This window comes from Cervus canadensis, chromosome 21 (genome assembly GCF_019320065.1).
Source record: "Cervus canadensis isolate Bull #8, Minnesota chromosome 21, ASM1932006v1, whole genome shotgun sequence".
Lineage (NCBI taxonomy): Eukaryota > Metazoa > Chordata > Mammalia > Artiodactyla > Cervidae > Cervus > Cervus canadensis.
In genome coordinates, this window is record NC_057406.1 from 47,689,148 (window position 1) to 47,717,049 (window position 27,902).

The following is a 27,902-nucleotide window of genomic DNA, read 5'->3' on the forward strand; positions in this document are numbered from 1 at the left end:
TCTTTCACTTATAAAAGATACATTATTAAAACGTTCTATTAATACACATTCAAGGCTGTGAACCTATCATTTCTACACACAGTAATTAAATCTCAATTTTTTTGTACTAACAAAGCTGTAGATTTTTTACATCTGCTTTGCCAGAGAATCACATGTCAGAAAAGTAAGTTAATACAATAAACATCTTGGAATATCTTTAGAATTAAAAAAAAAAACTTTCCTTTTCCTCTCTTTCTTCTAAATTAATGTGATTTAGGAAGCCTCATAATACTATTTAGCTTTTGATGGTATTAGACCCTGTTTTTAAAATCCAATACAACTATTAATTTACTTTTTATGATCACATGCCTGGTACAAGAAGGTTAAGAAGAAACAGTTAGTTAAAAAAGATGTCAAAATAAAAATCTGCCATACATCTGCTTTTTCATTACCCTCATTAACATTACTCTACCATCATCTTGACAAAACAGAGCAGCAATATTTGTATCTTTTGAAACTCATTTATTCCCTTACTCCACAGATTCAGTCCACCACCAAATCCTATGACTGATCTACCCTTGCATTTCTACCCTTGTGTTTCTATGTCAATGGATGCCATGTTAAGACATATTAAGACATGCCTTGGCATCACACATGTACATTGTTGGCACTGCCATTAAACTCATCTACCTTCTTGTACAGCTTCACTTCTTTTCACTCTACATAAAACCATTAGAATAATCTTCAAACATCATTATTCTCACATTACTCATGGTCAATGAACTCAAGTACTTCCAAATAGTTTAACTCAAAATAAAACTTTTTAGTTTCCCCTTTAGCTTACCAATCTTACCTACTTTATTTCACCTTTCAGTAAACTCCTTGCCAGTACTCTGCTTTATCTGAGTTTATCTGCTTATTGGTTCAGCTTAACACTAAATTTAAGCATGACTTAATCTTAGGCTCTTCTAGGCCAGGAAGAAGCATTTCTAGAAGAAATAAATATCTCTGAAAATCTATTCCACCATAAAAGCAACAAGAATATTCACAAAAAAATGTTTAAAATAAATTTTCTGAGAAATCTGGAAATTAACCAAAATGTGCAGCTATTTGTGTAGAATTTATTCCACATTTGAAGGAAAAAAATTAATCGACATATCCAAAAAGTTCAACAAACTTCATGAAAGATAAATTTAAAGAGATCTACACATAGACACATAGTCAAAGTGTTGAATAACAAAGACAGACTCATGAGACATCAACTAGAGAAAAATGATTCATCTTGTAGAAGGGATCCACAGTAAGATTAATAGCTAACTTTTAGAAATCACGGAGTCCAGAGGCAATGAGTTGAAACATTCAAAATGCTGGAAGAAAAAAAATGTCAACCAAGAATCCTATATTCAGTAAAACTATACTTCAGAAAATCAAGATATTTAAGACATTTCCAGATAAACAAAAATTTAGAGAAGTGCTATTAGCTGCGTCCTTAAAAAAAAAAAAGTCCATGAACGTGCTAGGTCGCTTCAGTCATGGACATGTCAGTAGTCATGTGTGGGTGTGAGAGTGGACCATAAAGAAAGCTGAGCACGGAAGAATTGATGCTTTTGAACTGTGGTGTTGGAGAAGACTCTTGAGAGTCCCTTGGACTGCAAGGACATCCAACCAGTCCATCCTAAAGGAGATCAGTCCTGGGTGTTCATTGGAAGGACTGATGGCTGTTGAAGCTGAAACTCCAATACTTTGGCCACCTGATGCAAAGATCTGACTCTTTTGAAAAGACCATGATGCTGGGAAAGATTGAGGGCAGGAGGAGAAGCAGACAACAGAGGATGAGTTGGCTGGATGGCATCACCGACTCAATGGACAAGAGTTTGGGTAAACTCCGGGAGTTGGTGATGGACAGGGAGGCCTGGCATGCTGCAGTTCATGGGGTTGTAAAAAGTCAGACATAACTGAGCGACTGAACTGAACTGAACTGATTAACTATAATGACCCACTAAGAAAATAGCAACAATAACAAAAATAATGCAAGGAGCTCCAAGGGAATTAAAATGGTAAACTAGAAAATATATCTTTAACACAAAGGAAAAGAAAAAATGAGAAAAAGAAAGAAAAAGGATATAATACACAGCAAAGAAAGAATAAAATGCTTCCATTTTATTAAGGACATTAAGTCCTACTTTACTGGTAATTATATTAATTGTAAGTGTACACAGCACTGCAAACCAAAGGCAAAGATTGGTAGGATAGTTTTTTTTTGTTTGTTTTTTAATAATCCAGTTACATAGCATCTACAAGAGAAATGTTTTATATTCTAGGGCACTAATAGATTTAATGTAAAAAGATAGAGAAGGATAGATATACCATAAGAACAATAACCCAAACAAATATAAAGTGAGTATGCTAACACTGAACAAAAGAAGCTTTAAGACAGAAATTGTTACTAGAGATTTAAAATAGAACATGTTATAAATTTATAAAGCTAAAATGGTCAATCCATTAGGAGAACAAAACATATAAACACACATGCACTTAAGAGAGTCCTAAAACACGAGACAAAAACTGACAGAATTGAAGGGGAAGATACACAATTCAACAATAAAAATTGGTGAATTGAATATTCCACTTTTAATAATGAATAGAACAATTAGGCAGAAGATCAAGAAGTAAAAAGAAGACTTGAACCGCACCATAAATCAACTAGATCTAACAGATGTCTAGCTATAGGGCATTCTACCAAATGCACAGTATTCTTAAGTGGACATGGAACATTCTCCAGAATAAACTGCATGTTAGACCACAAAATAAGTACCATAAATTTGAAAGGAATGAAGTCATATGAAATATATTCTCTGATCACAGAATAATAAAATTAGAAATTAATAAAAGAAGGAACTTGGGAGAAGCAGCATGTGTTGGTGGAGGAGGCCATGGCAACTGGGACCTAGAGATGAAAGCTCATGAGATTCGGGGAGAATTAGCAGCAAGATAAAAGTAAAGATGCTGAGTCTGAACCCAGACAACTACATCTGTGAAACCAAGTTGGACTTACAAAGAGTACCAAGAAACCATGAGCCTACTTTACAACATTTTGAGGTCCCACAGGAATATGTAAGAGCTTTAAATGATACCAAACTGGAGCAGGTATTTGCAAAACCATTCCTTGCTTCCCTGGACGGTCACTGAGATGGAGTCAGTTGCTGGGCAAAGCATCCAGAGAGTCTGGCTAATATCCTTTCTAGGGCATGTGATGGAGATAGGTTAAAATTTGGAACTTCACTAGATGAAAATATATTAGTACAATACAAGCACATAAAGGTCTTTTTGTACAGGGAGTAGGTACTCACTGTTGTGGGACTTCATTTTTTTACCGTTGATGATGACAAAACTGCCAAGCAATGGAAAATGGATGGACCAAGTTATGGAGAAGAGGAGGAACCACTGCCTACAATACTAGGAAAGATAGCATATACAGGAATTGATCATCACTGGAAAAAAGCTGTTTTGCCAAATGTGGACAGCAAGTAGACACTTGGGATGAACAAAGAACCAATCCTATATGTTCAATGACTTGAGGATTTGACCGTATAAGCAGTGTTAAATTTAACCCAACTGAAACACTTCTCTTGTGAAGTTGTTCTGATAGGAATATAGCACTATATGATATGAGGAAAGCTACTCCTCTGAAAAAGATCATCTTAGATATGAGAACAAATACAATTTTTTGGAACCCTTTGGAAGCTTTTGTTTTTACTGCAGCAAAAATTACAGCTTATATACTTTTGATATGCACGCACTGGACATTCTTATAATGGTACATATGCATCATGTGTCTGCAGTACTTGATGTGGGTTACTCACCCACTGGGAAAGAGTTTGCGTCTGCTAGTTTTGACAAATCTATTCAAATCCTTCCTGTGGACAAAAATAGAAATGAGGAAGTCTATCACACAAAGGGAACACAACATGTTATCTGTGTGAAATGGACTTCTGACAGCAAGTACATTATGTGTGGATCTGATGAAATGAACACTCATCTGTGGATAGCTAATGCTCCTGAAAAGTTAGGTGCTTACATCATGAGAGAAAGCAGCCACAGATTATAACTAGAAGTTAAAGGAGAAACTTCAACATCATCCTCCCATAAAACGTATCTCTCATCACCAACATCTACCAAAACTGTCTCCAGCCAGATTCAGGAACAGCACATCATGAAAGAAGCTCATTGACGAAAGGAACTGAATTGTATCAAACACAGCAAGCCTGGATCTGTGCAGATTATGTCAGATGAGAAGAAATACACAGTGGCAGTTGTGAAATAATATTTGGTATTCTTCAATACTAATGTATAATGATTTGCTATGTTTTGAATTGTGGACTCTATTAATAAAAGTACTGTCCCTAGTATAACAATGAATGTTTCATGCATCAAGCTTAGTTGTTGCACATTTTTGCTATCCTGAAAAGTTGTCTTTAAAGGTGACCTGGTTGATAAGACTATCCAACATTTCATTCTTGATCTTTTTTTCTTCATTGAAGAATACAGTATTTACAAACTAGCCTATTTTTTGCTGTTAGAAAGTGCACATATATTAATATTTTCCCTTTGACTTGTTAACTTGGACACTCTACAATTAAATGCATTTACATTTAAGACCAAACATCTCTTTTGTTACATTGAATATTACCTTGGATAATTATTGCAATGATTCTTCCTAGGATTTCATATGACACATAGAAGAAATATATCGGAATTTTTTTCAATTGTATTTATTTTCTGTGCAGTTTTCAAAAATGCATTTTCAAAAGTCCTTCCTCAGGATAAAAAGCCTGCTATTTTAACCCTTCCTCTGCAAAACAATTTCCAGTTATTAGACTACTCTTGTAGCTCTCCTCTGAGCCGCAGGAAAATTATCTATCTCTTTGTTTATGTGGCTCCATTTATCATTGGGTAAACTTACTGGAAATGAGAAAGAAGATTACTGTAATTCATAGAACTACTGATATACTCCTAAAATACTGCTAATTGCATAAGACATTTTAATTACTTGATCATTTCTTTTCAAAAGCACAAAAATAGGTTCCTTTAACGCACCCATCGGCTAGCCCTATTTCTATATCTGAGAAACCAAGAGAACTTCTTGCTTTTCTTTTCTATCTCCCAGGTTAAAGTGTTATAGCACATACCTAACTTCTGAGTACAGCAAATATATTCAACATTCAACCAACATTTATTGATTCCTTTATTTCATAAGGGATAAAGCAAGCCTAGAACTTTTCCTTTATTTTACTTCTTGAATTTTTCCCTTTAGGACATAAGAACCCCAAAGGGAAGAAAAATACAGAAAATACTCCCTTGAATTATTCAAATAACCACTTCAAGCCTTTCTCTCTGTGTATTCCTTGGTGGGCACCTTATAGGGTTGGATGAGTTTTGGTTGTTCAGATGACTTACTGTTTCGAGGCAAAGGAATAAGTGGACTATTAAAGGTTGCTTGCTGTTTGGTGTCAGAACTAAACCTAAGTTGTCTATTCTTGCATCTAAGTTTGTCCTTTTGCCATTTAGCTTTTTAACTTTAAGCAAATCACCCAACCACTAAACATTATTTTCTAAATCGTAGTGATGTAATATAATAAAACCTACATCAAAGGACTCTTTTGAGGATTACATGAGTTAACACATGAAAAAAATGCACATTACTGTTCAGTCATTCCTTCTGTTTTTTATTTTCTTTTGATATAAAATAAAAGCTCTAACCTTAAGAAGTTTTTCTGCCCAGAGAAATGACCACGATTTTATACGTGAACAACAAGAGCATCAAAAACCCAGGGAGAACATGGGAACCAAAGTGAACACCCAGAGGTGCTGCGTGTGATTGTGAGACGCCAGGTCCAGGAGGCAACTGGAGACTGAAATTCTAGCCTGAACACTGTAACCAAGCAATAGTTCTGTCTGGGGGCTGAATCTACCCAAGGTGGGATGCTCTTTTCTAATCTGTTCAAAGGCTTTATAGGAGGCAGTGGGTGACTCTGAAAGAACATCCCTAGGAGACAGAATACGAGTACTCAACTGAATGGCAAAGAGCCTTTCATGTTCATTGTACTAACATTTCGGTCTTAAATGTTTAGTGAATTGAACTAAGTGTTACTGAGTAATGAATCATCCCCAAGTTCTATGTACACTAAAAAAAAATCTGTTGGAAATAGACCGTTTAAATATTCCAAACTATCAAGTATTTTTTTCTTTTTCACTTAACATATATCTCAGAATTATTAATACATTCCAGATAAGTAGTCTTTAAAGGTAGAAGGTAAAGAGGTTATGCTGTATTTACTATAGTTTCACTTCATGTAAAACAAATAAGGAAATGCAAAAAATGTTTGTACGAGAGTTGGCTTTGTTTTTGAGCTCTGCTTTTATGCCTTTCTCTGATGTTTTCTTTATTTTCCATTTATTTTTATTAGTTGGAGGCTAATTACTTTACAATATTGTAGTGGTTTTTGCCATACATTGACATGAATAAGCCATGGATTTACACGTATTCCCCATCCTGAACCCCCCTCCCACTTCCCTCCCCATCCCATCCCTCTGGGTCATCCCAGTGATGTTTTCTTATGCTGCAAATAACTCTTACAATTATAGTTAAGTGAATTGTATAAACCTATAACAACAAGATTTGACTTATATAATATAACCAAACAAAAATATCAGACTGTGCTGACCAGTGCAGAACAATAGTGAATTTCTATTGCTTAGCTAAAACAATTGGTCTAGCATTTCCTAATTTGTGTTCAGTCTCCTTAAAGATAAACATGAAATATACAAAATCATACCATTAAAGTTTGTTCCACTGACTTTAACTAAATAACATCTAGAAATTTTGCTGTCACTCTCTAGCTGAAGAAAGCAATATTTCCTTGGCATGAAATGTCAAATCCAAATTCCTCTGCTGGTCTTGGAAGATTCTCCACCAAATGACCCTTTCCCTCACATCACTTTTTACCATTTTGCTAATTCCAATAAATTAGCAATTAGGTGCTCAAAAAATATCTATGGGAAAAAGAGAAAAAGGGGGACAGGAATATGAATGTGTTTTTTAGAAGCAAAAGGAACTTACTCTCCATTCCACAAAATATCATTCCCATCTCTGACAAGCATATCAATACGAATCTTATCATTATTGACACAGTCTTTCAGATATTAACTTCTTTGAGAACATAAATCTTCTTGGAGGGTCAGTATCAATAAGGCAATTTATTCATCAGTGCTCTCCAATGAAGAAATTTTGGAGCCAGAACAAGAGTAGGTAGTAGATATGTGAAAATTAAAAGCAATACAGAAAGTAATGCTCTGGGAAAGATCGTGCTCTTTGCCTTTGTCCTTGTTAAATATATGTATTTCCTTGGTGAGACATTCAACAATTATTAGCTCCCATACATACTAGAGATATGATTACTAGAAGCTGAAAAAAGCATTCATTCTACAAATATTGAGTTCCTATTACATGCTAAGTTACGTAAGTATAGGGGAACAAATGGTCTGGCTAGGACTTTAAACACTAAATAAAATCATTTCAACTGTGAGAGTATAATACTGGAGAACTGCCAAGAGAACATACAAGGGAGAAATACAACAGTGGGGAAATGGAGAAGAAGTCATTAATAGGCAGCAATTTTCTTATCTTTTAACCAGACATTGTTCACAATTATATCTCATCTAGCAACTAGAATCCTTCAATCCTTGCTTAAAATGCCCTTGAAAAATTGATGCTTTCGAACTATGATGTTGGAGAAGACTCTTGAGAGTCCCTTGGACTGCAAGGAGATCCAACCAGTCCATTCTAAAGGAGATCAGTCCTGGGTGTTCATTGGAAGGACTGATGCTGAAGCTGAAACTCCAATACTTTGGCCACCTCATGCAAAGAGTTGACTCATTGGAAAAGAGCCTGATGCTGGGAGGGATTGGGGGCAGGAGGAGAAGGGGACGACAGAAGATGAGATGGCTGGATGGCATCACCGACTCAATGGGCATGAGTTTGGGTAAACTCCAGAAATTGGTGATGGACAGGGAGGCCTGGCGTGCTGCGATTCATGGGGTCGCAGAGTCGGACACAACTGAGCGACTGAACTGAACTGAACCCCAACTATTTCTTTCTCTCTTTTCCCCCATCAGTAACTTAGTTTTCAGTTCACAAATAAATTACAAGATGCCTATATCCAAACTGAGCTATATAATCTATAAAATAATAAAAAATATAAAATCCAGATTTACTGGACATATTAGAAGGAAATTTATAGTAGAAAAATCATTCAAATAAAAAGATACCATCCCATAGTTGAACATGAATCTTTCAAGAAAAACCACATGTAAATTTTCAGCAACTTTAGTGCCACAGTCATTATGTTAACAAACACTTACTATTAGGATGTGAAATAGAGTTAATTAAAGGTTGTTTTATAAAATATTCTGAAAACATAATTCAGGGTTGTGTTCAGTCTTCCAAACTAGACCATTTTCTTCAAGATTCTGAAAACTTTATATCATTTATATAACTAATATATAATATTACGGGTGACAAAAAGCCTATACCATTGTTATTCTTGTTATATTCATAATTATAAGGACAGGAAAGGCTACCCCATGGACTGAAGCCTGCCAGGCTCCTCTGTCCATGGGGATTCTCCAGGCAAGAATACTGGAGTGGGTTGCCATACCCTCTAACTTGTCTAAATTCTTAGACAAAATAATTTTAACAAATAACAGCCAGCAGAAAGAATCAACACATCCAATTTTGCTTCCACTTGTTCCAAAGAAAATAATTATCTTCAAACTGAAAAAAGAATATCATTTAATATAAAGAAGAACTGAAACTCAAGATAGGTCACACAATAGTTAGAGAATATCATCCAGATGAATGAAGTCCAAGTCTCCAGCCCACGTATGATATACCTCAGGACCAACTAAAAGAACTTAAACATGCTCATTGCTGTTAATGTCTTCTGTAATTCTTCAGATATCACAGTGAGAACAACAGATGACAGAAGACTATGCTTAGTTGCTCAGTCATGTCCAACTCTCTGCGACCCCATGGGCTCTAGCCCCCCAGGCTCCTCTGTCCATGGGGATTCTCCAGGCAAGAATCCTGGAGTGGGTAGCTGTGCCCTCCTCCAGAGGTCTTCCCAACCCAGAGACAGAACCCAGGTCTCCCGCATGGCAGGAGGATTCTTTACCATCTGAGCCACCAGGGAAGCCTGAGAATGGGCAAGTCTTTATTCCAATTTTTAAAACAGAAATTGAGACAAAAGAGTAGGAAGTTTGATACCAGTCCCTGCCAAAATTCTTTGAGTTAAGCAGATGATTTTAAGGTCTTAGTGAATAAACAGGTATTCATAAAAATGGAATTTGCTAAATTAAGATATGCTAAGTTACTTCCTTCTTCCTCCCTCCCTTCCTACCTCCTTCTCTCTCCCTTCCCTCTTTCTTTCATTCCTATCTTCCTTTATTTTTGTTATTCAACAAGGGCCTGTCTGACAACTCTAGGGATGCTTTATATATACTGACAAAACAAAGTGTTGCAAAACCAAAGTGTCTGACAAAGAATTTTGTGAACAAGATGAAGAAATCGAGGTTAGTAATAGCAATTAGATTTTTAAAAAATACTTGGCATGAAGAACATGCGATTAATTAGATCTCCAGGAGTTCCCACAGTGCTCTGTTCACCGAGCTTCCTGTGTAACACTTCTATCAATGTCTCCATAAAATGATATGAGTCATAGACATGCTGGTTACATAAAGCAGTGGAAGGATAACCAGCACTTACATGAAATCACCAGCAGTGCTAGCTCAAAATTCATACTCCCATCTTCTCCCTGGATTTACTTAATCAAAATTGAGGAGTTGGGTACAAATCTGTGTTTTTAAGAAGCACTGCTGTTGCTGTTCAGTTGCGTTCGACTCTTTGCAACCCCACCGACTGCAGCACGCCAGGCTCCCCTGTTCTTCGCCATCTCCCGGAGCTTGATCAAACTCATGTCCATCGAGTTGGTAATGCCATCCAAATATCTTGTCCTCCGTCAACCCCTTCTCCTACTGCCTCCAAACCCTCTCAGCATCAGGGTCTTTTCTAATGAGTCGGCTCTTCGCATCAGGTGACCAAAGATTGGAGCAACAGCTTCAGCATCAGTCCTTCCAATGAATGAATATTCAGAACTGATTTCCTTTAGGATTGACTGGCTGGATCTCCTTGCAGTCCAAGGGATTCTCAAGAGCCTTCTCCAACACCTCAGTTCAAAACATCAATTTTTGGCGTTCAGCCTTCTTTATGGTCCAATTCTCACATCCATACATGACTACTGGAAAAACCATAGCTTTGATGGACCTTTGTTGGCAAAGTAATGTCTCTGCTTTTTAATATGCTTTCTAGGTTGATCAGAGCTTTTCTTCCAAGGACCAAGCATCTTTTAATTTCATGGCTGCAGTCACCATCTGCAGTGATTTTGGAGCCCAAGAAAATAGTCTCTCACTGTTTCCATTGTTTCCCCATCTATTTGCCATGGAGTGATGGGACCGGATACCATAATCTTTGTTTTCTGAATGTTGAGTTTTAAGCCAACTTTTTCACTCTCCTCTTTCACCTTCATCAAGAGGCTCTTTAGTTCTTCTTCACTTTCTGCCATAAGGTTGGTGTCATCTGCATAACTGAGATTATGGATATTTCTCCCAGCAATCTTGATTCCAGCTTGGACTTCATCCATCCCAGAATTTTGAATGATGTACTGTGCATGTAAGTTAAATAAGTAGGGTGACAATATACAGCCTTGATGTACTCCTTTCCCAATTTGGAACCACTCCATTGTGCCATGTCTGATTTTAACTAGTGCATCTTGACCGGCAAACAGGTTTCTCTAGAGGCAGGTAAGGTGGTCTGGTATTCTCATTTCTTGACGAATTTTCCACAGTTTGTTGTGATCCACACAGACAAAGGCTTTAGCATAGTCAATGAAGCAGATGTTTTTCTGGAATTCTCTTGCTTTTTCTATGATCCCATAGATGTTGGCAATTTGATCTCTGGTTCCTCTGCCTTTCTGAAATCCAGGTTTAACATCTGGAAGTTCTTGGTTCACGTACTATTGAACTCTAGCTTACAGAAATTTGAGAATTACTTTGCTAACATGTAAAATGAGTGTAACTGTGCAGTAGTTTGAACATTCTTTGGCACTGCATTTCTTTGGGATTGGAATGAAAACTAACCTTTTCTAGTCCTGTGGCCACTGCTGAGCTTTACAAATTTGCTAGCATATTGAATGCAGCACTTTCACAGCATCCTCTTTTAGGGTTTGAAATAGCTCAAATGGAATTTCATCACCTCCATTAGCTTTGCTCGTAGTGATGTTTCCTAAGGGCCACTTGACTTCTCACTCCAGGATGTCTGGCTCTGGGTGAGTGATCACACCATCATGAATGTCTGAGTCATACTACACTTGATCTTAGCCAAAAGGCTGAGAAGTGATGATTGTCTGAGTCATGAAGATCTTTTTTGTATAGTTCTTCTCTGTACTGTTGCCACCTCTTCTTACTATCTTCTGCTTCTGTTAGGTCCCTACCATTTCTGTCCTTTATTGTGCCCATCTTTGCATGAAATGTTCCCTTGGTATCTCTAATTTTCTTGGAGAGATCGCTAGTGTTTTCCCCCACTCTATTGTTTTCCTCTATCTCTTTGCATTGATCACTTAGGAAGTCTTTTTTCTCTCTTCTTGCTATTCTTTGGAACTCTGCATTCAGATAGCTATATCTTTCCTTTTCTCCTTTTCCTTTCACTTCTCTTCTTTTCTTTGCTATTTGTAAGGCCTCCTCAGACAACCACTTTGTCTTTCTTTTTCTTAGGGATGGTTTTGATCACTGCCTCCTGTACAATGTTAGGAACCTCTGTCCATAGTTATTCAGGCACTCTGTCTATCATAACAAGCATTATCATTACTAATTTGCACTCTTAGTTCTAAGAACCTTCACCATTGAGATATGTTCTCTACTCCCAATTACTAACCTCATGTATATAGGAGCCCAAATGAAAAAAAAACAAATATTAAGAATAAAGCTTCTTAGAGAAGTCTTTAAAAGCTCTCAAAGATCCAGGAAATTTTCTTTACTGTGCAGTCCCCTTTAGTCTTGCTACTTGTCCTTGATTATCCTACTCAGCTGAGTTCCTTGATTTGATTTTATTCAGAAGGTCCCCTCTATCCTAAGGATTATTTTTTTTTTTATTCTTCCACAGCTTTTAGATTATTTTTTAATGACAACAAAAAAGATGGCATTCTATTTCAGGCTCCACTCAACACCAAATTAACCTAATCTAAGCATCCTAGCCCCGTGGGGGCACCTGACAATAGATATGGGAGCTAGTAATTATTGATACCATCCTCAGTGGTATTAAAAAAAAAAACACTTAAAACACATGATTTTGGATTACTTCTTTCATTTCATTCTCACCATTTCTACCCCACCTCTGTCAACATTCATTTCAGCTATATAAAAATAGTTTGCAGTTCTTCAATTGCAGCTTTATGCTCATCAATGTCATATCATCAAAAAAATCTTTCCTAAAAGCTACAAGTCCCTTCTCCATGACGAGACTAATTTATATCTGTAGTTCTTTGGTGCCATCTGCCTCCATCAAAGCACTTTTCACAGTGAACTATGATCTTCACTAAAAAGTAAACTCCTTCATACAGGAAACTGTGCTTCTGATGTATCCCCATTCAAAGCACAAGGCCATATTCTTAGGATATGCTTACTACAAGTTAGAGGGATAGGTAGTTGGATGTTTGGAATCTGTAGGCACTCACCTCACAGGTGGCAGTGTCTGGGACAGGAAGAAAAAAACTTCAAAAAAGTGATGATATCTGAGGTACATCTTGAAGTGATGGAGAAACTAAAGTGGAAGGGCAGATATTTCTCTCCATCACAATAGCCAATAACATTTTTTTGCATCATGAAACTCTCTGAGCTGCATGACAAGAATTTCCTAATGAGTCTTACTCTATCCAGTAAGTTCTATCTCTTAACCATTTTTCTACGCAGTCTTACTGAAATGAAAATCTGAATATGCCCTGCTTCTTAATGTAGTTTGCAAGGTTATTCATAATCTGGCTACTGCTTAACTCTCTTGATTTAATAGTCAGCCCTCCCCAGCTGGAACACTGCGTTCTAATCATATATTAATAACTCCTGGCCAATGCCAAGCTTGTTCTTTTATCTGTGGACTTTTGCACCAAGAATACTCATTCTTTTATTTTTGTCTGAATAACTCCTAATGCTCCTCCAGGGCTCAGTTTCTATAGGACTGTTTTGCATCGTTGTCTTGGGAATGGCTAGATCAGGTCACCTACCATGTACTCTTACAATGCCTTGCATTTATTGTTGCTTTAATGAAGTAATTATCTGTGAAATATCTATCTTCCCAAGATATTACAAACTGCAAAAGAGCAAGGAACTGATTTTTTTTTTCATTACTGCTTCCTCAATGTCTATCATAGTGTCTGGCACATAATAAAGCTCTCACTAAATGTATATGAAACAACAAATACATGATGGATTGAATGAACATGACACCTGCAGTTTAACCACTCACTAGTTCTTCTCACACGCATTTCAAATGCTCTGTCATATAAGATACTGTATTTCCCTAAAGCTATATCTTGGAATTGCATTATAGAACAATGATTGAGTACCAAAAAATCACATCTATGAATAACAACATGTCACAAAATCAAACTCTCAAAAGCTGTAAACATTTATCAACATTTAGAAACATAAAAATTGGACTTTTCATCCAATAAAACAGACTTACATCTACTTGTTATAGTGGTTGGAGCCCCAAAGTAAAATAAAACACCACATAAAATCAACTTCTACTATGTTATAAAGTTTTACTAGCTAAAACAAACATACAAGGAATGAAACTATGCAACAGAACCTTAGGAAGCATTTCTAAAATTTATAAGTTTTTTTAAAGGGAGATTAGGATGACCTTCATTTCTCAACCAGCTTAAGATTTGTTATCCTTTAGGTTGATATTAAAACTCAACATTCAGAAAACTAAGATCATGGCGTCTGGTCCCATCACTTCATGGGAAATAGATGGGGAAACAGTGGAAGCAGTGGCAGACTTTATTTTGGGGGGCTCCAAAATCACTGCAGATGCTGACTGCAGCCATGAAACTAAAAGACACACACTCATTGGAAGGAAAGTTATGACCAACCTAGACAGAATATTAAAAAGCAGAGACATTACTGTGCCAACAAAGGTCTGTCTAGTCAAGGCTATGGTTTTTCCAGTAGTCATGTATGGATGTGAGAGTTGGACTATAAAGAAAGCTGAGCACTGAAGAATTGATATTTTTGAACTGTGGTGTTGGAGAAGACTCTTGAGAGTCCCTTGGACTGCAGGGAGATCCAACCAGTCCATCCTAGAGGAAATCAGTCCAGAGTGTTCACTGGGAGGATTGATGCTGAAGCTGAAACTCCAATACTTCAGCCATCTGATGTGAAGAAATGACTCATTTGAAAAGAGCCTGATGCTGGGAAAGATTGAGGGCAGTAGGAGAAGGGGGCGACAGAGGATGAGATGGTTGGATGGCATCACTGACTCAATGGACATGAGTTTGAGTAAACTCTGGGAGTTGGTGATGGACAGGGAGGCCTGGCGTGCTGTGGTCCATGGGGTCGCAAACAGTCGGACACGACTGAGTGACTGAACTGAACTGAACTGAGGTTGGTATTATGCAGCATCCAAATATTTGAAACTTCACTAGGAACCTTAGTTGAGAGGGTTTGGAAGACTGGAATCAACCATTATTTAATAATATAATTAACCAATATTTTTCCCCATGGCTTTTGAATTTCTTTATAGATCAGGTACATCAGATCAAAGGTCAGATGGTAAATATTTTAGCTTTGTATATGGTCTCTGATGTGACTACTCAACTCTGCTGATATAGCAGAGAAGCAGACACTATGTAACTGAATAGATGTTGCTGTGTTCCAATAATATTTTATTTAGAAAAACTAAGCAGTGGCAGATTTGGTGTGCAGGCCAGACTTCAGATCGCCATTAAGCAGACAACTGCTGTTTTAACCGCCTAGAACACATAAATTAAAATATTTATATAAAAATAATTTACTAAAACAATTACATAAAATTGATGCTATTATTTCTGTTTCGGGGTAGGGAAAGGAAAGAAAAATTAGCATATTTTGAAAGTGTGCTGTGTTACAGGTACTATATTAACTTCGTGATTTACAGCTATTTTCTTATTTAAGCTTTACACAATCCAATGTGGTAGGTTTTATTACTACGCTTACTTTCAGAAGAGGGAACTGAGGTTCAGCAAGACAGGTAGCTTGTCCACATAATGCAGTTAATAAACAAAAGTCTGAAATCTTTCTATGATACTGAGATCTTTCTATGATGGAGGAACCTACCACCACTTAAAAAAAAAAAAAATCTCAGTGGGTGGTGATGATAAGCACTGCTGCTTAGGTTCGGGGGAAAAACCATACAGAAGTATTTAAAACTAATAGGTAATATCAGAAAAGAGTTATGATAAAATCTCTACCCCTAAAGGACTTTAAATTTAAACTGGAATTAAAAGTAAGATTCATAAAGTAACTGTAGAAAAAAAGATATACGATGGAAGGCTATCAGATTTTTCAGTAGTTCAGAAAAGAAGGGACTGATGTAGATCACAAGAATATTTAAAGTAAACATTTTTATAAAAGTACTAAGAAAAAATTCAAAACGGAAGCATATCTGGGGTACTAATTTGATTGCTCTTACAGGCTAGAAGACAATTTCAAGTTAACGATGTTTTTTGAAGAGAGACTGATCTGTAATTGACTGTGAATGTACAGTGAGGTCTGCTTGTTTATTTTCCTTGTTTTTCCTTGTGATATTAATTTTCTGTAATCTCCAAGCACAGTACAGCACTGTCTACTGCTCTAAACATCTTTGTTATAACATTACTTCCATAGATTCACTTTCTTTTTCACAAAGTCACACATTCTTCAAAGTCAAACACAGACTTTCAAGATTTTATTAGAAAATAAAACATCATATTCAGTTGCAATTCCCTTAGAACATGGCTTAGACGGTAAAGTGTCTGCCTACAATGCGGGAGACCTGGGTTCAATCCCTGGGTCAGGAAGATCTCCTGGAGAATGAAATGGCAACCCACTCCAGTATCCTTACCTGAAAATCCCATGGACAGAGGAGCCTGGTAGGCTACAGTCCATGGGGTCACAGAGTCAGACACGACTGAGCGACTGACTTCACTTTCTTTAGAACATTATCTGGATCCCATTTTTCTCCCTCCTTTCCTAAAGCTAACCTTTAAAATAAAGTTGGTAAATATCTTTCCCACCCATTTTTACTGAGTATTTGTCCACAATAATAAGGTACTGTACTGATGTACGTGCTTTTAAAACTACAAAGATGGTATCATATGTAATTATTCTGTCACTTGCTCTTGTCACTGAAAGTTCGAAGACTTTGAAACTTTTGTTTGAAAGTTTTGTTCATTTTCCAGATGTAGTAACTGAGGTTTACTGATCTACTGTTCTTTACACTTTTCTAGACGTTGATATTTCTTCATTTATTCATCTAGTTCCCCAAAAACAGAAATTTTGATTTTATCAGTTTTGTGATTGTTTTTTTTTCACTATTACAGTGTACAATTGATATTTCTATGCATGTTGAATGAAAGTTTCCCTAGAGCTCATACCTACATGTGGCATTACTGAACTCACAGAAATATGCCAAAATGCACATAGAAAAACACTTCTTGAACTGTTTACAAAGTGAAATTTGAATATGGTCAAATTACATCCATCAATAGCAGATAGATATGTAAATTTTAATATAGCTGTGCAATGTTATTAAGGAGAATGGGGGTAGATTGATCAGTTTATTTACTACCTGCCTATCTTCAGACAAATGCCCCAAATTGATTGCTCAGCGAAAAAATCATTCCAAAACTAAATATAAATCTATCTCAATTTTCATATAAGTCAAAAATAAAATTAATAATGTATATGCATAGCTAGAAAAAGTCCCAAGAGAATTAGTTAAGAAATTCATGTTAGTGGTTGTCCATGATATATAGAACAGACATATATTTTCTCTATTCTGTAGTTCTAGATATGCATTATTTAATCTACATCTATAACCAGGATAAACATATAGATATGATTTATTCTTATCTGGATAACAACACATTTAGATTTTCTGGCTATTAGTAAACCTTATAAGGACCATTTCTTCTACTAATTCCTAACTCATTCCTGGTTTTAGCACAACAAACCAGAATCTTTCATAGATTACTGCACGCCCCTCCTTGCCATGCCTTGAGATTTCTCAAAGTTGAAATTATTTATACTCAGGACTTCTCTGGTGATCCATGGCTAAGACTCCACACTCTTAGTGTAAGGGACCCAGATTCAATCCCTGGTCAGGCAACTAGATCCCAAATGCCACAACTAAAGATCCTGCGTGCTACAACAAAGATCAAGGATCCCAGGTGCTGCAACTAAGAACTGATGCAACCAAGTTAATTAATTAATTAAAATTCATTACTCTTACTAATACTACTTTTACCAAGAGCCCTTCTAACACAATCACATTATCTTTCCCAGATCTGGTTCTTAATTACCTTCTAGATTAAATATGGGATTTCAGGTAAAGAAAATTGTAAAATTCTAAACAAGGTGCCCAGTGAAGCTGAAGAGTTACTGTCTCTTGGAGAAATATATTTGGGTGCCCAACCAAGTTTCCTTAGGATGGCATTTACTTGGGTGAATCAAACATTATCCAAAAACCAGACTCTTCTTGCCTGTTCAGTCACTTCAGTCATGTCTGACTCTTTGCAACCCTATGGACTGTAGCCGGCCAGGCTCCTCTGTCCACGGGGATTTTCTAGGCACGAATATTGAAGAAGATTGCCACGCCCTCCTCCAGGGATAGGGCCAACCCAGGGATCAAACCTGTGTCTCCTGCATCTCCTGCATTGCAGGCAGTTTATTTACCCACTGAACCACCTGGGAAGCCTGATTCTTCTTCTTTAATAATCATAAAAATTAATTTCCCTATTGTTCCAAAATTGATGTTCAAGATAATAATGTCCAGGAAGAATTACACATATTCATATGCTGCTATTCACTAGGCATTATATGTAAGGAACTGAGCACATTGTAGCCAATAAGACATGCCAACTCAGAGTCCAACATCTCATCAGCACGAAGTCTAAAATCACACCATCTAAATCAGATGGGGATAAGGCTTCAGTGTAATCCATTATGTTCAGCTCTTGGAGCACAATTCTTCTTCGTCTATGAACATATAAACCTAAAGAGAAAAGTTATCTTACCTCCATCTTCTCAACAAATAATGATAACCCACTCCAGTATTCTTGCCTGGAAAACTTCATGGACAGAGGAGCCTGGTGGGCTACAGCCCACAGGGTCCCAAAAAGTCAGACACGACTGAGTGACGAACACACAAACACACTCCACACACACAGGCATAGGATAACAGTTCTCCACACATGTAGATAGGAAGGTCAGCCTTCCTATCTAGAGCTCAGGGTTCTCTTCCAAGATCACTGGGAGAATTCAGATCCTTGATGTTGTAGGACTAAGGCTCACAGTTTGTATAGGCTACCTGTCTCCTAGTCAAAGGCAATTTACAGCATGACTCTGCTTTCTTCTAGGCCAGCAAAAAAAACATCTCTCTTTAAAGAACACATCTGATTAGATCAGGCTCATCTAGTTTAAAAAAATGGTCACCTTTGAATTAACTTAAAATCACTTCATGGGAAATAGATGGGGAAACAGTGGCTGACCTTATTTTGGGGGACTCCAAAATCACTGCAGATGGTGATTGCAGCCATGAAATTAAAAGACACTTACTCCTTGGAAGGAAAGTTATGACCAACCTAGACAGCATCTTAAAAAGCAGAGCCACTACTTTGCCAACAAAGGTCCGTCTAGTCAAGGCTATGGTTTTTCCAGTGGTCATGTATGAATGTGAGAGTTAGACCATAAAGAAAGCTGAGTGCCGAAGAATTGATGCTTTTGAATTGTGATGTTGGAGAAGACTCTTGAGAGTCCCTTGGACTGCAAGGAGATCCAACCAGTCCATCCTAAAGGAGATCAGTCCCGGGAGTTCATTAGATGGACTGACGCTGAAGCTGAAATTCCAATACTTTGGCCACCTCATGTGAAGAGTTGACTCATTGGAAAAGAGCCTGATGCTGGGAGGGATTGGGGGCAGGAGGAGAAGGGGACGACAGAGGATGAGATGGCTGGATGGCATCACCGACACGATGGACATGAGTTTGGGTAAACTCCAGGAGTTGGTGATGGACAGGGAGGCCTGACGTGCTGCGATTCATGGGGTCGCAGAGTCAGACACGACTGAGTGACTGAACTGAACTGAACTGAAAATCAATTGAGTAGGGACCTTAATTACATCTGAAAATTCTTCTATATGTATATATCCCTTTAAGTTAGGAAGAAAATGACCATCTCACTCACAACTTCCCCATCATGACACACATATATATACATACACAAACATATTTAGTAAATCATAAAGTTTTCCCAAGATACATCCATATACTTGCATCTTGCATGATTTTCTTAAGTGGTGCTAAACAGGCTTAGTTTATCAGCAGAGAATATTGGCAGTGGAACTGATCCAAAGAAAGAAGATGAAGAGGTCCCTAAAGGATTTTCAACATTAAGAAGCAGGAGATATTCCGAGAAAGAAGAGAGATCTTCATCAGACACTCAGAGTAGATGCGGACATCAGGACCAAGACAGTGAAACACAAGAGCGCAGCCAGTCAGCCTCTGGCCTGAGGGGAACGGAAATCGCAATGGAAAGGTTGTTTTAAGAAATATTCAGAGGAGCATAATTGCTCACATTCCACATTTTAACTAACCAAGAAGTGGTAATCAGACAGATCTTCTGGGAAAGAGTTTACCAACTGAGGCTACACTTAATCTGGAGATGGACAGATACACTGGAGCAATCTGAGGCACACACACAGCCCCCACCCCCTGCCACCTTCCAGGTGTGGTTCTCAGACTTGTCAACAAGGACAATTTTCTATTTCATATGGACCAAGATTCTGTGTTTAAATGAAATGACAATCCTGTTGCATTACTTTTCTATTGCTGCTTGTAACAAATTACCATAATTTCCTAGCTGAAAAAAACACAAATTTGTTACTTTATAATTCTGTCATTGGGCTGTAGAAGAATCTGTTTTCTTGCCTTTTCCAGTTTCTAGAGGTGAACTGCAATATTTGGTTCATGGTCCCTTCCTCTACCTCCAAAGTTAGCAGCCCAGCATATTAAAATCTCTCTCCTATTCAAATATTCCTGTCTCCATTATGTAACGATATTTTTTATTATATTGGGCCTACTTAGATTACCCAAGATAATATTCCCATCTGAAAATCCTTAGCTCAACCATATCTGCAAGATCTCTTTAGTCATGTAAGGCAACATTTCACAGGTTTGGGGATTAAAATGTGGACACTGTTGAGGGCCATTATTCTGCTTACCATACCAGTCAAATATTGCCTTTCTAATATTTAAACTTAATTAGTTCATTCGACTGCCAACAAAAATACTCAGTAATATATTAATGAGTTTGCTTATAAAGTTTATTTGCACTGTATTTCTACAGACTTCTATGTTCTAAGAAAATTAATAGAGGGATTGTAATTAACAAATATGCTATCTAACAGAAAGTGTTAAGAAATATCATGTTCCTAAGGAGTTTCTTCAAAGCGTTTGCACAGCATCTAATCTGTTCGTGTAACTGTCACTTAAAGTAAGGGAAAAGTGGGTATTACTACAGCCATTTTCAAGGTAGGAAACTAAAGCATACAATGGGTTAAGTGGCTTTCCCTACATCACTCAGGGAGGAATACTGAAGGAGTTATGAATAGAACTCACCCTCCTCTATCCCCATTCAGTAGCTTAAAAGGCTAGGAATAATGGTTACAGTGATTCATACTGACTAACATTTCTTCTCCAGAGCACAGCAAATCCAAAAGAGAAATTATCACAGACACATTAATACGCTTTTGGTTATTTTTTTTAAACTCCTGGTTTCAATAAAGCCCTAAAGAAGTATAGAGAACAAGTTTCAACCTGTTTGGGAAACCTACCTGACCTTGAGTCATTTCACTAGAATTTCATATAGGTTTGGAAGGTCTTAAATAAACACGACTTTAAATTTTAAAAACATACATTGTTAACATAACTGGTAGATAAGAACAAAAAGTAAAGAAATAATGGATGTGCAGAGGGCCTTAATTACAGGTATGCAGACACAGTAAGGCAGTGGGGGGCTAAGCTACCTGGTGGAAAGAGCCAGGGGGTCAGACAGGTTCAGTTAGAACGCCAGTTCTCCTACGTATGCCAGCTGTGTCACCTCGGGCAAGCCGCTATCCTCTCAGCTTCCTGATCGTAAAAACACAGTAGCTATGTTACAGAGTTGATATGAAAGTTAAAAATAATGCATGTAAAGTTTATACATATAACAGAATCACTCTGCTGAACCTGTGAAACTAACATAACAATGTTAATCAACTATGCTGTTGTTATTGCTTAGTCACTAAGTCCTGTCTGACTCTTTGCGACCCCATGGACTGTAGCCCACCAGGCTCCTCTGTCCATGGGATTTCCCAGGCAAGAATACTGGAGTGGGTGCCCATTTCCTTTCCCAGGGGACCTTCCAGACCCAGGGATCCAACCTGTGTCTCCTGCATTGCTGGAGATGCAGGGAAGTCCATCTAATCAACTCCATTCCAACACATAATAAAAATTAAAAAGAAAACAATATATGTAAAATACCTAGCACATTAAAGCATTTAATAACTTTCTTACTTAGGAAAAACCTAAAATATATGAGCAGATTTTCCTACTGAAAATATTTGCAGTGGATACTGACGTGCTGCCCAGATTCCACCTCACAGAAGAAGGATTTACTCCCCAAGTTCCTAGGAGTGCTGCTTATGGAAATCTGTTTGTTGTAAGCAACGATAAATGGGCATCCTCTTGGATGAAGAGAGAGCTTCGTCACCCAATACCCACCCTTCATTCCATGGTGGCCTGCCCCTGAACTGTCCCAGTTGCTGATACGAAGGTCTGCATTCTGATCAGAGTGTACTGTAGGGTTGGCTGAGGCCTCTGTTGAGAGTGCTGACCGGCTCAGCTCTCGCTCTGTCCAACCCTGCTTCTTACGCTTCACTTCTGATTCACAGGGTTTGACCTCAGCAGCACTCCCTATAAGCTCCTATACCCTAGTCAGCTGGGGGTCATTTTCTCAGGGAACCCCGTCCAGCACCAAGGTTGCAGGGTGTGTTGTTCAGCCTCTCTTACGGATCTTACCATCATTATTCTCCACAAGGGCACAAGCGTGTGTGACGGCCCCAAACTCTGTTCAGTTGCTCTGCCAAGGACTGAAGAGTGAGGATTCTTAAGGCTTACTTCTACCAAGGAGCCAACAGAAGTAACATTCCTTATTATCAAGGAGCCAGAATAAGTGTGATGCCTTTATTCCTGCTCTGTTCTACCCCCTCAACATCTTTCATTCATCAGCTTGTGTGAAGATTCAGATTCAATAAGCAACAATATTGCTTATGTTAAGATTGGGGTCTGGGGGTTGCTTTATAATACTCCAGAAAAAAAAAAAAAGGAAGATAAATGAAATACGACCAGTAAAATGTTGATCATTAATGAACCTGGGTGACTGGTACAGGAAGTTCATTATACTATTCTCTCTACTTCTGCAATATGTTCGAAATTTTCAATAATAAAAAGTTGGATATTAGTATGCATTATAAAAGTACATGCATGTACTTTATAAAAATACATTTAAAGTGTGTATTTTTTCTTTTTAAAAAATTTATTCTTTAATTGGAGGAAAATTACTTTACAATGTTGTGCTGGTTTCTGCCATACAATGCAAATCAGTCATAATGATATGTATATCACCTCTTGAGTCTCCCTCCCCTCCCCTTTAACCCCTCGAGGTCTTCACAGAGGGCCTGGCAGCGCTCCTGGGTTCTACAGCAACTCCCCTCCGCCCACGAGCTATCTATTTTACACATGGTAGTGTATATGTGTAGATGCTACTCTCTCAATTCACCGCACTCTCTCTTCCCCTACTGTGTCCATAAATCCGTTCTCTACATTTGCATCTCCATTCCTTCCCTGCAAATACGTTCATCAGTACCATTTTTCTAGATTCCATATATATGTGTTAATATGCGTTATTTTTCTCTTTCTGGCTTACTTCACTCTGTATAACAGGCTCAGGGTGCATCTACCTCACTAGAACTGACTCAAACTCATTCTTTATTATGACTGAGTAATATTCCATTGTATATATGTACCACATCTGCTTTATCTACTCATCTGTTGATGGACATCGAGGTTGCTTCCATGTATAAGCTACTGTGAATAGTGCTGCTGTGAACACTGAGGTATATGTGTCTTTTTCAATTATGGTTTTTTCATAATTACATAGTATATGGAAGGCATGTACTTTAATGATCAATTTTAAGATAGGTTTAACAATATATCTAAATTTTGCTTATGTTAAGCAAATAAATCTAAGAAAGTATGGTGAAATTCATATTTACCAAGCAAACAAAATAGAGCTTATGAGACATCTTACCACATAGTTCTCAAGTATATTTTTTAAAGTTGCTGAAGCTTTTCTTAAAAGCAAACCCCATAAAGCAATTCAGGCTAAACCTAAAAGACATTTATTTTTCATGTTAAAAGTCCAATATGCAGCTCTTCTGTGCATTACACAAACTTTTAGATTATTGAGATATTATAATGTACTGAAAAATTATTCCAATTTTTAGAAGTTCAACTTTCTAAATGTCTTTTTTAAAACAATGAGTTATTTTAATGTTTATAAAACCTAGCATAACCACATCTTTATTTCTCCTCAACCCTTATAAAGGACCTTGAAGACTCAGTAACTGGTGCCACCTACATTATTTAAATTTTGGTCAAAACAGCTCTGTTCTCTATTTAAATATAACGATTAAGCATTAAATTAGAATCACAATAAGAGAAGGCAGCATTTGACTCAAATATTCAGTCTGCTTAGAGTGGTATTATTTCTGTCTAACTCTCAAATGTTTAAGTATGCAGTGATGAAGAAACCCAGAAGGGTTCAAATATACTATGCAAACACATTTCCTGTCCTTGTATTCTTCTACATTTACAGGTCTTTCTGAAATTTGAGATCTCTACCAACTGAGGTAATTTAATCAAACTTTGGAGAATATCATCATTGAGAAAATGATTTTTCTCAAAAGGACTTGATTATTTTAATAATTATAGAACTGTCCTAAGGGTTCCCTATAGACAGGTTATTATTATAAACAAATGTTCTTTATAGAAATAAATAAGACTTGGTTGACCTGAAACAAAACAAGGGTATGGAACATTCTAAAGACAAACACATAAATGGTGTATTTAGGAGCTAGTCTAACAGCGTATGAAGACTGAATTTTTAAAACATTTACCCAGCTCTCTGGATTACTCCCAAAATAAACAAACAAGCAAATAAAATCCAAGTATGTATAAAATTTTTAAAAAAACCCACAACATGCATTTTATAAAATATATGCATGTGGCACCCAGTCCTACAGAAGACTTGAGAGATTTGAGAAGAATCTGATATGGCATCCAGTCCCATCACTTCATAGCAAATAGATGGGGAAATAATGGAAACTGTAAGAAACTTTATTTTCTTGGGCTCCAAAATCACTGCAGATGGTGACTGTAGCCATGAAATTAAAAGACGCTTTCTCCTTGAAAGAAAAGCTATGACCAACCTAGGCAGCATATTAAAAAGCAGAGACATTACTTTGCCAACAAAGGTCTGTCTAGTCAATGCTATGGTTTTTCCAGTAGTCATGTATGGATGTGAGAGTTGGACCATAAAGAAACCTGAGTGTCAAAGAACTGATGCTTTTGAATTGTGGTGTTGGAGAAGACTCTTGAGAGTCCCTTGGACTGCAAGGAGATCAAACCAATCAACCTTAAAGGAAATCAGTCCTGAATATTCATTGGAAGGACTGATGCTGAAGATCCAATCCTTTGGCCACCTGATGTGAAGAACTGACTCATTGGAAAAGCCCCTGATACTGGGAAAGATTGAAGGCAGGAGGAGAAGGGGACAACAGAGAATGAGATGGTTGGATGGCATTGCTGACTCAATGGACATGAGTTTGAGCAAGCTCCAGGGGATGGTGATGGACCAGAATGCTTGGCATGCTGCAGTCCATGGCATGCTGCAAAGAGTCAGACACGACTGATCGACTGAACTAAACTGGGTTCTAGTACTAAATTTGCCACAAACTAGTGTTATGGCCCTGGTAACTTAATTCTCTAAATCTCAGTTTCTCCATCTGTAAGATGAAGGGTCCTTACTGTTGTTATATTCCAATGATTAGGAACAAGCATTATATTTTCAATATTCATAGGCAATCAAAAAATTAAAGCAATTAGATTAAGAGAATATTGAATGGAAATTAAAGAAAGATAAAATATGTAAATACATTTTTCTAAAAGTTGAAAATAAAAGTCAATTATTATATAAAATTTGTGCATGCATGCTAAGCCGCTTCAGTTGTATTCAGTTCTTTGCAAACTTACAGACTATAGCCCACCAGATTCCACTGTCCATGGGATTCTCCAGGTAAGAATACTGGAGTGGGTTGCCATGCCTCCCTCAAGAGATCGTCTCGACCCAGGCACTGAACCTGTGTCTCTTACATCTCCTGCTCTGGCAGGCACATTCTTTACCACGAGCGACAGCTGGGAAGCCTCCCAAAATGTTTTGGCTGTCCTATGCTGCATGAGGGATCTTAGCTCCCCAATCAGGAACTGAACCCATTCCTCCTGCAGTGGAAGTTTCCAACTATGTGTTCCACCTCCCACACTACTTTTTCCTGGATTTCTGAAATAATACAAGATTGACCTTAAGCTAGGCAATTCAAGTGTGCTTTGTAAACCTGATAATTCATATAGAAGCTATGTAATTTTATAATTCAAATCAATTTTATAATTCTAATGTATTATTAACTTCAACAGCAATAGCCTCTAATATTTGGAAATTTCAGTTTTAACCAAAATGCATAAATTTGAAGTGCTACATCCTAGGTACTTGTGAGCTTATTCAACAAGAAAACTACTTCAGGCTAAGGGAACAATAAATATAAAATTTCATGCTATACTATAATTATAAGTTAACTTAAATGGACTAGAATGGGTGAATTTAACTCAGATGACCATTATATCTATTACTGTGGGCAGGAATCCCTTAGAGGAAATGGAGTAGCCATCATGGTCAACAAAAGAGTCTGAAATGCAGTACTTGGATGCAGTCTCAAAAATGACACAATGATCTCTGTTTCCAAGGCAAACCATTCAATATCATGGTAATCCAAGCCTATGCCCCAAATGGTAATGCTGAAGAAGCTGAAGTTGAATGGTTCTAGGAAGACCAACAAGACCTTTTAGAACTAACACCCAAAAAAGACGTCCTTTTCATTATAGGGGACTGGAATGCAAAAGTAGGAACTAAGAAACACCTGGAGTAACAGGCAAATTTGGCCTTGGAGTATGGAATGAAGCAGGGCAAAGGCTAATAGAGTTTTACCAAGAGAACGCACTGGTCATAGCAAACACCCTCTTCCAACAACACAAGAGAAGACTCTACACATGGACATCACCAGATGGTCAACACTGAAATCAGGTTGATTATATTCTTTGCAGTCAAAGATGGAGAAGCTCTATACAGTCAGCAAAAACAAGACCAGGAGCTAACTGTGGCTCAGATCATGAACTCCTTATTGCCAAATTCAGACTTAAATTGAAGAAAGTAGGGAAAACCACTAGACCATTCAGGTATGACCTAAATTAAATCCCTTATGACTATACAGTGAAAGTGAGAAATCGATTTAAGGGACTAGATCTGATAGACACAGAGCCTGATGAACTATGGACGGAGGTTCGTGACATTGTACAGGAGACAGGGATGAAGACCATCCCCATGGAAAAGAAATGCAAAAAGGCAAAATGGTTGTCGGAGGAGTCCTTACAAATAGCTGTGAAAAGAAGAGAAGCGAAAAGCAAAGGAGAAAAGGAAAGATATCCCCATTTAAATGCAGAGTTCCAAAGAATAGCCAGGAGAGATAAGAAAGCCTTCCTCAGTGATCAGTGCAAAGAAATAGAGGAAAGCAACAGAATGGGAAAGACTAGAGATCTCTTCAAGAAAATTAGAGATACCAAGGGAACATTTCATGCAAAGATGGGTTCGATAAAGGACAGAAATGGTATGGACCTAACAGAAGCAGAAGATATTAAGAAGAGGTGGCAAGAATACACAGAAGAACTGTACAAAAAGATCTTCATGACCCAGATAATCACAATGGTGTGATCACTCACCTAGAGCCAGACATCCTGGAATGTGAAGTCAAGTGGGCCTTAGAAAGCATCACTAGGAACAAAGCTAGTGGAGGTGATGGAATTCCAGTTGAGCTATTTCAAATCCTGAAAGATGATGCTGTGAAAGTGCTGCACTCAATATGCCAGCAAATTTGGAAAACTCAGCAGTGGCCACAGGACTGGAAAAGGTCAGTTTTCATTCCAATCCCTAAGAAAGGCAATTCCAAAGAATGCTCAAACTACCACACAATTGCACTCATCTCACAGTCTAGTAAAGTAATGCTCAAAATTCTCCAAGTCAGGCTTTAGCAATACGTGAACCATGAACTTCCAGATGTTCAAGCTGGTTTTAGAAAAGGCAGAGGAACCAGA

At 37.5% G+C, this 27,902-nt stretch overlaps 1 protein-coding gene, 1 long non-coding RNA gene and 1 pseudogene across 19 annotated transcripts in view; 1 reads left to right on the top strand and 2 right to left on the bottom strand.

The window, feature by feature from the left end:
- ANKS1B (ankyrin repeat and sterile alpha motif domain containing 1B) overlaps positions 1–27,902 on the bottom strand; it is a 1,065,346-nt gene that overhangs the window by 712,714 nt on the left and 324,730 nt on the right. The gene's annotated exons all lie outside the window — the stretch shown is intronic.
- Positions 153–4,303, top strand: LOC122423829 (annotated as a pseudogene).
- Positions 19,873–27,902, bottom strand: part of LOC122423416 — a 20,110-nt gene continuing 12,080 nt past the window's right edge. Inside the window, exons 2-3 of the long non-coding RNA XR_006264152.1 lie at positions 26,027–26,032; positions 19,873–19,886 (exon numbers count right to left, since the gene is read on the bottom strand). This is a non-coding gene — a long non-coding RNA (uncharacterized LOC122423416). The remainder of the gene's footprint in view (positions 19,887–26,026; positions 26,033–27,902) is intronic.